Source organism: Pararge aegeria, chromosome 20, assembly GCF_905163445.1.
Source record: "Pararge aegeria chromosome 20, ilParAegt1.1, whole genome shotgun sequence".
Classification (NCBI taxonomy): domain Eukaryota; kingdom Metazoa; phylum Arthropoda; class Insecta; order Lepidoptera; family Nymphalidae; genus Pararge; species Pararge aegeria.
In genome coordinates, this window is record NC_053199.1 from 8,421,872 (window position 1) to 8,430,311 (window position 8,440).

The following is an 8,440-nucleotide window of genomic DNA, read 5'->3' on the forward strand; positions in this document are numbered from 1 at the left end:
GAATTTGTTATTGTTTGTTGCTATGGAAAGGTCCCTCCCCAACTTGAACAATAGTAATGAATAGTAACATTGTGAGACATTGTTCTTATTATAACTAACGATAAACTTATGTAAGAATAGTATTACGAGGTGCTGGAGTTAAAATATTTGAACTAAAGTTTTTTTAAATAAATCCCAGCTCCATACTATCCGTCTAAACATTAAACAAAAAAAAAAATATAAAATTATAAAATGTAATAAATTGGTAAAGCCATGTTATCAGTATATTTGTAAACTTTGTATCGGAAAGTGCGGGACCTCCAAATACCCGTTTTTTCCAAACTTTAATGGAGGTCTTAGCCTACTGTTTTGAAATGAAATTGAGGTAACGTGACATCTTAATACACTACTGATAATGTGACATGCGGGAACTTCTCTGAGAGCGAACTTCTGCGATCGTCTGTAATGTAGGTAACCCGTATATAGCTTAGCTGAAATTCATTTCATTAGAGGTAAGATTAACTCTACCGTGAAAATTAAGCCACTATTGATTCCCTTTCTTACATGCAAAAATGGCCTATTTAGTAAAACGATTGAGTTGGTTAAACCTATAACTCCACTCTGCGACCGTTGCGTAGAACCGTTCTTGGTGCCAATTCCCCTGTTCCAAGATTATGTAACCACATAAGCACTGTAATTGATATTTATTCTGACTCTTTGTGTAAGTTCAGAGATAAGATATAGTTTTTTTTTATTATATAGTGTATTATATATTTATTATATAACTGTAACTTATTATACATTTTCATACGCTGTGTTTAATTTTAAGAAACATTAAACTTAAATAGAATAGTTAAAATTTAAAGAAAACGGTTGTATAGTTAGTGTAAGTGTTTGTATGTAAAGCTATTAAATAAAATATAAAATAGAATAGAGGTAAATATTATAGTAATAATATAGTAGCGATAAGGCCGCCTTTTGTATTATGCTTCTATTTTTATGTTTCTTTTTTCCTTGTATAATTCATCGTGTGGTGTACTAATAAAGAGAAAACAATATTTATGAGTATTATTATGATAATTATAAATATTGAAGTTTTTCACTAGTATAAGAATTATCACTAGTATGCCTAGGCTACTAAATATTAAGGTCTGCCAACCCGCAATGATGCTTCTTAAGGATCTTAAGCTCTAAGCCCCTCTCTTATCAGAGAAACACTGTGCACCGCAGTGAGATATTTATACGCCGTTGATGATGATGAAACGTTACCTTTACTTTGGAGTTATTTACCTTATTCCACCAACCAAGATTAGATAAAGAAATGTCCTGCAACTGGAAAATGCCGTATTGCTCTTGTATTATAGCTGCTGCCCGCTACTTCGCGATGAAATTTTGATTTGGCATGAAATTAAAAAAAAATCCGTGACCGCCTACGCATATCTACAGTAGATTCAGAATCAGTACTATAATTTATACGTTATAGATACACAATATCAGTCATAAATACATAGCTCAAGTTTATAATATTACATGAGATTTTTCAAAGCGAAATAACAGCGTTCTATCTCTCCATTTCTCCATGTCTCGTGCGTCCCTGTCGTATTAGCTCATTTATTAATACTATTACTAATCTCAAAATCTAAGTCCTCCATAATTTTAAACGCGTGTAAAGTCTTTCGATCTACAATCGGCCAACGGCTTATTCATCCGGTAATGAGTTGATAAAAATAAAGAGTTTATTTTTTTGTTTAAACGATCTAATCTCTGGAAATCCTATTGGATATATACAGACGCAGGTGGATAATGCGACGCGCTCAATCTTGGTATATTATATAGAAGAGAAGAAAAAGTTTCTATTAGAAAAATGTATTCGCTTTTAAAAAATCGGTTATAATATAGTCTGGAGTCTTAGTATGATAATTATAATATTGTTATTTTGCAATAACATAAAAGTTTGTTTGTTATAATAGCTTTGTAGATACTAATCAGTTTGCAATTTTGTAAAAATAGACATAGGATATTTTTTATATTGAAAGTAGTTTTATATACAATATAAAACTATTTTCAATATAATTACAAATTATGCAAAATTCTTTACAAGTAATAATTTTAATGGTGTTTGAGTTCATTGGTTAATGTTCCAAATTTGACTTTTAGGGCAAAAAAGTTCATTATTTTACTTTACTATTGGGAATTTTAAAACCGAAAAGTTTTCTCGGAAGTTCATAGATTTATAAAAGGCGCGAATGACTTTATCTGGCTTCTAGACTCATATATCCGAAGTTACAGGACAATCAGGTTTAATGTGCCGTTCTCGCTAGGAAGCTATAAAACGCCAAAGTACCTCTTTCTTTTTAGTATGATTAATCAATTCTATACAAACACTTAAAGTAGAACTTTACTTTTATATGATACGAGCTACTTACTTCCCTACAAGTGGATCTCACTTTTACGCAAACTCGATATAATTCGAATAAACGACATTCGTAATTCAATTACCGGTTATACATCACATATTTTGGATGCAAAAGTTTCCGTTACTGAGCAAAATATCCATCATTTGTAATTATTACCTTACAAGGATTAATATAATTATAGTCAAGAATTCCTCTCGAAATATAACTCATAACAAAGGCAATGAGATTTTATTACCTTTTGTAACGCACAATCTTGAGGAAGGATGTTGAGGGATATTGAGTTTTCTACTAGTTTTAGAAATACTTAGTACAAAAAGAAAGCTATTGTCTTCTTACTATTGTTTTCGTACTTGCTCTACACTAGAAGTAATCGCCCCATATATTTGTACTTTTTTCTACTTTTCAGTTCGAAGGTAGGAAGAGATTGCCGTTTCACTATTACAATTTACAAAGTACAAGCAGTTGGACCGAAAGACTAGAAAGCAAATAAGCGTGGCGTAAAGTTACGAATGTTTGTGTGGGGGTACATAGTTCCCAATGAGGTAATTATTATATATCACTGTCTATGGGTAAGTTATTTTCTGAACAAATCCTATAAAAGAATACTACAATAGGATATGTTTTTTTTTCTATGTTTATAGACGATCGCTTGACTGCAATCACACCTGATGGTAAGCGATTATTCAGCCTAAGGTGGAGCGCGCTTACCTAGATGCCTATTCACTCTTGATTAAATAAATAAATAAATAAATATACTACGACAATACACACATCGCCACCTAGCCCCAAAGTAAGCGTAGCTTGTGTTATGGGTACTAAGATGGCTGATGAATATTTTTATGAATTATATATACATAAATACTTAGAAAATACATATAAACACCCAGACACTGAAAAACACTTAATGCTCATCACACAAACATTTTCCAGTTGTGGGAATCGAACCCACGGCCTTGGACTCAGAAAGCAGGTTCGCTGCCCACTGTGCCAGTCGGCCGTCAAAAGATTTGAAGGGACTGGGGAAAATGAAAGCTGGAAGTGCATTCCAGATCCTAGCGGTGCGGATTAGAAACGAAGATGCGAAGCGCTTCGTACGCGTCCACGTTATATTGACCACGTAGGAATGCAGATCCTTACGGTGCCTCGCGGTTCGTTGGTAAACATCAGAAAACGTCAGAAAATCATAAGAAGTAGGAATATACTCTAGTAGGCTGTACTCTGAGAAATTCCACGATATATTTTGAAAATTAAGCTTAATTTGCTATAATCCTCGAAAAGCAGGTGAATCTGTATAGAGTGATAATTTCTTCAATCTTTATACTCCACACCAAACAGATATGTGCAATGTGCCCTCAAATTGTTTAGAAAAAGAAAATTAGCAAAATGATAATGGAATGTCCGAAAACGTAGCATATTGCTACTTACGTATGTAGGATATATCCACACCCTAAACATTCAAATTTCGTGATAAAATAACATGATAACATCTCACTGTATAGGTATTTTTTCGTGATGTTTTACGAACAAAACCTACTTAGCATTGTCTGTACATCTGCTTTTGTTCAATATAAGTTACTATAACAAAATCACAAAGAGTATACAGTTAGCCAGATAATACTGTAATGGCCAATAAGCATAGCGTTAGTCTACCACGTGTGTAGAATATCCCAATGAGGGGAAATTAGATCTTACTGTCTATGGGTAGTTTTTTTCGTGTTGTTTTTCGTAAAAGCCTACTAGCGTTGTCAGTTCGTCTCTCTTTATTCTGTTTAGAATATTCTCAGAATAACAAAGGATAGCAAGTTAGTAAGATAGCAGGAATGCCCTGCGAGCGGACGGACATCCGACCCCTGCATTTTATGATATTGATGCACGTTGAAGGAGGACACATTGTTTGTTAAATACGCGTATTATTCAGACACGTCATTGAATTTGAGACTATGATAGACAAAAAATTATAGATTTTATTGTTTCTTTGTACTTATATTCCAGTACAAAAAAACAATAAAATGACAATAAATATTTTAATTTTAAAAATATAGAATTTTGAATGAATCTAAATTTATAATATCGATTAGGTAGGTATCTTAATATAAAGAATTAGTAAACATTATATTTGTAAATTTAATCTGATATAATGTTTTATTTTGATATTTGATTATGTATAATATTATGAATTAATTGTTCAATACCTATCTAATAATACTAATTAAGTAGATGCGCCAATCTGCTTAAGGCTTGCACTAAATAATTATAAGATCACTTTATTATTAAGTTTTATAGAAATATTGTAGGTCATTGAAAATAATAATTTACTTTTATAAATATGATAGATAAACAGTCAAGTCAAGATAAAAGTCAGTGCTAGGTACTCACAATAATTGTATGTTTTTCCAATGTAAGGTTATTTTTATAAAAAAAAAAACTATCAACACGATTCCACAAAAAAAAACAATAATTGCTATTAAACACCACTTAGAATATAAAAGTAATTTAACATTAATACTAGCAAAACTATTGAAGCTTCGAAATGATTTCGTGAAATGAATTCAAGGAAGTCCTTCGCAGGCACAACGCTTCGGTGCGGGCATTCGAAATCAACTGCCAAATGTTTTACTCAATCGTAGAACACTGAATTAACATGAATTCTCGCAGTTTAAATTTTAGCACTTCAGCTCGTAGGTGTTGTAGTCAAATTATTACAGTGTTTATTTAACGACGTAGGTAGTTACTTTTTAGAATAAATAGCGTATAGACTTTAATCGATACCTACCTTATATATTTATTAAAAAAAAAAATAACCTATGTACCAAAATAAAACGAAATAAAAATCTAAAACGTCTTCGAAACCACCGCCGCGAGGCAAGATGCTGATCCCTACAAAATACCTATATCCAGCAATGGACGTCAATCGGTTGAAGTGATGAGGATTACGATGAATGAGATCGTAGAAGATTCGGATATAAGTTCAGACTCACCATCACTAGGATCTTTTTTTGAAAATCTTTATGTACTATCGGACAGTGATGAATATACTGTTTGTGTAAAAACTGTGCGCAAGTATTGATAACAAAATATCTGCAATAGAGTAATTATAAAGGAGAGTATAAATAAGAGAGTTTAAGTAAGAGTTATAATTGCTCTTTAAATAGTTTTAATTGCGACTGTGTGAGATAGGAAAAAGTACACCCCGCTAAGTTTAAGAGCGGCTTCTTCGTAGCGTGTTTTAACTCTGGTTAAGTTTTAAATACAGTTATAAATTTGCAGCCATCTAAAAAAAATATTTATGTACGCATCAAAAGTATAACTATTTTATGTTGACTTCAAAGACGAAAACTACCAGCAAACGAAAATACCATTCCGTTCGCTGAAAACTTCCTAAAACAGATTCTTATTTGTTCAATGTCAACATCTAATGGTATTAAAATCAGCCAGGTACAAACAGTAACAATAGAATTTATTACAAACCGAAGAGAAATCTATATACCTATAGATAAATAAAAGGGAAAGCCCCTTCTCGAACAATTATTATTAAGAGATATAAGAAAAATGTGTTTATACTAGGAATATTATGCCTTATTATTTATACAAACGCTGTTATTAAATTTATGAAAAGGTTTTATATCTAAAATGAAAAAAAAATATCCTAATAAGAGTTTTAATGAGATTTCTATTCCTTCAGTATTTTTTAGTTTATAGCCTTATATTTTAGATCATGGAAATTTATAACACAGTCCTAATTAAATTCAATCCTAATGTCTTCTGGGAAGAATTCCGTCAGACAAAAGGGGAGTCATGGGAGTTAATTAATAGAGAACCTTACCTAGTTATTACACTGGCATCTACACTGGCATAGATATACTGCTCAGAGGTGCAGCGTTCCTGTACGTTAAGTATAAAGTAAAGGCTATAGATAAATTAAACTGCTATACCTAATCTTATACAAACTCCGCCGCATATTTCATCGCATATCGCACAATGTGTCAAAAACAAAAGTCTTCGATTAGTGCGTCCTTCCAGTCGCGGGCTATGGTATCGGGACTTAAACAGTGACATTGCATACAAGCTTTTGTAATATTTCTGTTGTAATTGACCTACCAAACTTAAGTTATTTTTAAAACAAAATTATCACTGTGAGCTTATCATACAATGAATTAATATCTTAAATACAATTTTAAGAATCCGGCATCGCTTTGATCTCTCACGAGATAGTCCAAAATAAATTTTTGATGTTGTAAAAGAGTAACTGCTAATTCTCTTGCTGGCTTCTTCCTGGTGGAATCTGCCATCCGAACCAGTGGAAAAGTGCAAAACGAGCAAACAGACTTGTAGTTTCAAAATAATTAATAGATTTTAGCTACTCAAAATGATTATATTTGAATATCGAGGCTAATCCAAGAATAGTAGACGCTTAGCGTGCTAAGAAAAGACCTATGCTTTGGAATTTGTTGTTAAGTCAAGGGCCTCAGGACTAGCCCGTTAAAGTGGCAAGTTAGTTCTTCTCACTTTTTAGAGCGCCAAAGGAGCACTTGAAAATTGGAAGAAATCGTGAACCAAGTCTCGACAATCGGATATCAAAGTGCCTCCGATTAGATGTAGTGGTTACTGGCACAAATAGGCTGACGTCGATTGGGTGGGATTTAAGAAAAATAAAAAGGTCGCACTTAACTTCTGAGTGAATCTTCTCCGTCCCTTCTTTAACACTTAATAATAAGTGTAGTAGTTAGCGGTTATAGCCTAATACTACTTACTTTAACGGTGACGGAAACCTGAGAGTTCTCTATAATGTTTTCGAATTGTATTTTTATTTTATAAACTATATTTATACTACAGAAAAGAGCTGTGCGATCGATATATACCCTTACTTAGATCATGCGAATCCCTTTGGGCAAAATTCAAAGAAATAGGTGTACTTAGAGTAGGCTCGCACTATATTTATAATAACATAATCTTTATTAAACAAAACATAAGTAATTATAAACAAAAAGTCGATATAAACAACCGACTTACTAGAAACGGACATGAATTAGTGATATCTGCATATCGTCTGAAAAAGTACAGAAATCCTTTGTGAGGATAGGTGTATGCTTTTGTTCAATGATGCCGAAGGTAATATTAGATCTATTAAAACAACAATATGTTAAAACACATTTAACCAAACGTGGTTACTACACGATTGAGGAATTCCTTAATGACAAGGTTGCTTGAAAGCAGGCCACTCCGCTCTCATCTCTCACGAAACAGAATATTTCTAAAGATTGTTAAACTATAAAATGATGTTAGAAAAGAGCAATCTGCTGAGTTTCTCAGTAGATTCTGCCTTTCTGTAGAGTCAATACAAACAGACTAACTTGACGTTTCAAAAGTGCTTATAAACTATTGAAAGCTTACTTGAAATAAATGAATTTTGAATTTTGTTTTTTCGAAGGCGTGTAAAATCTACCAATAAGCAATATGTCAGCTTGGTTGACTTCAGCTTGTAACTTTTTCGTTATGTGAAAGATCTATGCTCTGTAGTTAGCCTGTAATATGTCCATACAAACAAATTCAAGGGAATAAAAACGTTTATTTAGAAATTTAAAACGCTTTTCGTCGGTAGTTAGATTTTTGTTCCAGAGGTCTTAACTTCGCAACGTCAGAATGTCACTCATAATTTAAAGTATCGCTTTGCCACCCATTAATGTTAAGCTTTATAAGTTAAGTGGATTAATGTGATATATGAAGGACAGCTTTCGTTAACATTTTAATTCTCTGCAATTTAGTTAGTAGTCCGCTATGTTAATTAAACATTATCTGTTGACGTTTAACGAATAGATTGATGAATTGAATAGGCATATTAATTGTTCTGGTCTCATAGGACTGAGCTTAGACTCTCCAATGCACGTAACGGGTTTACGGACATGTACTATTGGTACGAGTGTGTCGGAAGGCCGAGCGTGCCTGTGGCTCAGAGAAATTTGCCAATGTCCTTAGTCCAACCCGGTACAAAGTATTCATTAACAGTAATAGGTGAGGTATATATTAATGATAAATACCTCGCTCAT

The 8,440-nt window shown here is 32.7% G+C and overlaps 1 protein-coding gene across 1 annotated transcript in view; it reads right to left on the reverse strand.

The window, feature by feature from the left end:
• Positions 1 to 4,973, reverse strand: part of LOC120632631 (gonadotropin-releasing hormone receptor) — a 40,681-nt gene extending 35,708 nt beyond the window's left edge. Inside the window, exon 1 of the mRNA XM_039902576.1 lies at positions 4,773 to 4,973. The gene's annotated coding sequence lies outside the window, so the exon portion shown is untranslated. The remainder of the gene's footprint in view (positions 1 to 4,772) is intronic.
• Between the last annotated feature and the right edge of the window lie 3,467 nt (positions 4,974 to 8,440).